We start from the raw sequence: 3,126 nt of genomic DNA, 5'->3' as shown, positions 1-3,126 counted from the left end.
CCTTCAATGAAGGATACACATGGACCAGCTGAGGTCCTTCCCACTCCACTTTTCTCCCCCAACACTCACCAGGGCCTCTAGGCTATAGAAAAGCAGGTGGGACACTACCTCAGCCTTCGAGGTGGTCAACCAAGACCAATAAACAGGTTCCAAAACCTATGGAGTGGGTATCAAGGATATTTTAAATACTTAAATGTACTATTTCTTTCTTTCTATTCTTTCTTTCTATTCTTTTCAGCAAAATTTCTCCCCAACATATGTCAGAATTCTTTTGGTGTATGGGTTTTCCCCAACATATGAGACAAAGGCAATGACTGAGTTATTCTTGGAAGTTGTTATTCACCTTTGCACTGAACTGTGGGAGCGGAGATATGTCTTGCTTTTACCATGGCAATCCTGTCTAGGGTCATGGGAGGATTCTCCCTGTTTGAGGTCTCTCTCCTTACCCTCACTTTCTCTTTATTCCCATCAACTTTTGCTCCTGAATCACTCAGCTCCAAATCTGGACAATACCCATTGTTTTCCTGGTACGGAGCTTTCCCTTCAGAATGCCTGACAAGCTGCTTGCCCCTGAGATACTCCCTGTGGTTAGCATTCTTGGTTGTCTTCCCGCAGCCCTGGAGGCCCGCTGTGGGCCTCACCCACATGTTGGTGGACTCCTGCTGAAGAGCTCCACAAGAGGTTTCCTAAAGCTGCCCCAGTGGGGACTGAGCATGGAATCCTGGCCACATAACATCTCCCTCGTGCTGTCTTTTGGGATGATCTCCCCAGACCAGCTCCCCTCCCTGCCATTGGATTTGGCAAACTTGGAATTAGGCTAATGTTTCCCATTCCCAATTAAGGTCTGCCCATGCAGGGCAGCCTGGAGGGCCAGGGGTTTTCCCAGTGACTGCCCATGATAGAACTCCAGAGATGGAGTTGTCCAAGCCGGACTGGGATCCTGTGTTTCATTCCTAGAAAAGCCCACCAGTCAGCAAATGGTTATTTTCGCTCTCTAATGGATGCCTTAGGTATGCTATCATTCTCATTTCTAATGATTCCTGGGGCACTTGCATGCTCCCCATATTGTGAACAGAGGAGTTGCTGTCAGGAGAGAGGGGTCCATGTGGAGCTGTTTCAGCAGTCTTCTGGGGCTGATCTGGGCATTTTTAAATTTAGGGTATTTCTTGGTAGTGGGTAAAACCATGAGCTTTCTCGTGTACTTGTCAAAGGCAGTCTTTCAGCCATTTCCTGGTTAAGAAGCTGAAGATCTATTACTATACTTTGTTGTATGGCAGCTTCAGCTTCTCTCGCCTGCTCATCATGTAGCACAGATTTCAGCCCCACTCTAGGTCTTGCTGAAGGTGCATAAGCATTCCCATGTGAGTATGAATACTTTCTGCCTTTGGCTGCACCAGGCCTTTTCCTTTATCCTCCTTCAGAGGAAATAATGGCTTATTGTGGTTACTTTTCCTCTTCAGTTTCCAGTAGTTATAAAGTCCACAGTTACTGTGGGCAGCCCAGTTCTGTGGCCAAATCTCCACACTGACCAGGGTATAGAACTTCTCCGGTTCCCAAAGCTTCTGTGCTTGCGGGCTGGTCTTGCTTTTGGCCTGGCTCTGCTCTGAAGCCCTGTACAGGGGGTACTGGGTGTCCCTAGATTCTGCCTGTTTTGGCTGCGCTTGAGGTAGAAAGACTTACACTTCACTTCATCCCTCTCATCTAGGATGGTCTTCATCTCTAGGCTGTGCTCAAAGGCACAGATGACATGGAAATCAGCGATGCAGCTTTTCACTGAAGGCAAGCCCCTGTCTTTACCTTGCACAGGTAGCAGACTAAGGCCCACCAACAGGTGAGATGTGGGAGATCATTGCGATTGGTCCCATCCTTTCAGGACAACCAATGCTGACCTCTGGAATCTACAATGCACAGCTGACATGAGCTCATTTATTCCCTGTCCTTGTGGTCTTCCTGGCTCCACCTTCCTTTGGACATAACAGGCTTTGGGATTGAATGCCCAGGACATAGGAGCAAGCAAACGAGCTGCCTTCTGGCACTGTAAGGATGCCATATCAGGGCAAGGTTACTGGCCCAGGGTGTAACCTGATGATGTAGTAGGGATGTGAAGGCAGAGGGGAGACTCCCAGGCAGGCAGCAAAAAGTCTCTCCAGGGGACATACAGAGATGTCATACTTATCACAGAACACAATGTCATTCTCTTCTTCACTGTCTGGAGACCAGGACAAATCACAGATCTCATCTTCATCATACTCTATGCCTAGCCCTTCCTCTGTCTCAATAGCATGGTTCATATTTTCATGTCATTAGCTTTCCAGTTCTTCTGTCTTTTCCATAAGAGTCTCATCAGTTGGCTCACAACCCATTTCTGCAAGGTCTTCATTAAGTTCCTGGAGCCAAAAGATGTCCATGTCGTCTAGGTCATAGTGGCACACAGATGCCACCTGCTCCTTGATGTGGATATAGCCATGCTCTGTGGCCTCTGGGATGGAGCAGTAGATGTACTTCCGGGAGAGGATAAACAGAACATCCTTTTAACTTCTGGACTACAATTCTGAGGGAAGGCTGTGGAAGAGTGTCTGTATTGGCTTGTACCTGGAGTCCCTTTTCCCATTCTTCTTTCCATGTATCCCTAAAGAGGTACTAGGATTAATGTGGTGAGAATCTAAAAGTTTCATGAGGTCATTCTGGAATACCTCAGTAGAATTCTTGTGTTCATTTGGTATTTTTGACTTGTTCCTCTATACTGAGCCAGCAAGGAAAACCAGTAAGGGAAGTGGAAGGAGTCTCATCAGAACTGAAACTGCTGCTGAAAGTTCTATGACATTTCATTTTGGAACATCGTCAGAAGGCCAGGCTGGGAAGTGAATTTAAATCGGGGTTTGGCAAATGTTTTCAACCAGACACATCAACCTGGAGGATGATCAACACCGAGGCCACTATCTTCTCTTCTACTTTGACTCTTCCTCCCTTCTACTGGTCTAAGTTGGCACCCTCCTCTATGCAGTCATACAACTTACCATATAATTGGGACAGGAATGCACAAATAAAATTAAAGATGCATTCAGAACCTCCATTGTAAAGAGAGATGAAAGCAATTGAATTCTCAATCCCAGTCGTGGTCAGTAC

The 3,126-nt window shown here is 46.7% G+C and overlaps 1 pseudogene across 1 annotated transcript; it reads right to left on the bottom strand.

The window, feature by feature from the left end:
* Positions 1–339: 339 nt before the first annotated feature.
* On the bottom strand, positions 340–2,829 carry LOC308513717 (protein Jade-3-like; annotated as a pseudogene). The gene is made up of 2 exons: positions 2,083–2,829; positions 340–2,052 (listed from the first exon to the last, which is right to left on the bottom strand). The product of its transcript is annotated as a protein Jade-3-like (transcript).
* Positions 2,830–3,126: the final 297 nt, after the last annotated feature.

The sequence above is a fragment of the Myotis nattereri genome (genome assembly GCF_964212035.1).
Source record: "Myotis nattereri genome assembly, chromosome: 2".
In the NCBI taxonomy this organism is placed as follows: Eukaryota; Metazoa; Chordata; class Mammalia; order Chiroptera; family Vespertilionidae; genus Myotis; species Myotis nattereri.
Note: the sequence above shows the minus strand (reverse complement) of the source record. Positions and strands in the feature narration are given on the sequence as shown.